Genomic DNA, 354 nt, shown 5'->3' with positions numbered 1-354 from the left:
TTCATATGTCATTTTTTTATTTTATTTTTGTTTCCTCACTTCTTCCATTGTAAATATTTTTACCACCTACTCTAGTTATTTTTTTGTTCTTTGTTAAGTAGCACAGTATTGTTCTGTGTGGTAAGCTGGAAGAGGAGATATATTTAACACTCCTATCACTATAGTGAAAATACTCCTTAAGCAATGAAAACTCTGCCTGCTTTTCAATTTTTTTTTTACCTGCTTGACTGAGTATGCTTAAAATGAAGTTATTAGTAACTTGAAAAATGGGCAGAGTTTTCATTGATTAAGGATTTTTTTTTCAATGTAGTGATAAGAGTGTTATATATATATATATATATATATATATATATA

General features: G+C 26.8%; 1 protein-coding gene across 2 annotated transcripts in view; it reads left to right on the top strand.

The window, feature by feature from the left end:
• The window catches only part of LOC106883588 (ethanolaminephosphotransferase 1), an 89,843-nt gene that overhangs the window by 67,791 nt on the left and 21,698 nt on the right, over positions 1–354 (top strand). The window lies entirely within an intron of this gene.

The sequence above is a fragment of the Octopus bimaculoides genome, chromosome 9 (assembly GCF_001194135.2).
Source record: "Octopus bimaculoides isolate UCB-OBI-ISO-001 chromosome 9, ASM119413v2, whole genome shotgun sequence".
Lineage (NCBI taxonomy): Eukaryota > Metazoa > Mollusca > Cephalopoda > Octopoda > Octopodidae > Octopus > Octopus bimaculoides.
The sequence above is the reverse complement of the archived record's forward strand: the minus strand, read 5'-3'. Positions and strand labels throughout refer to the sequence as shown.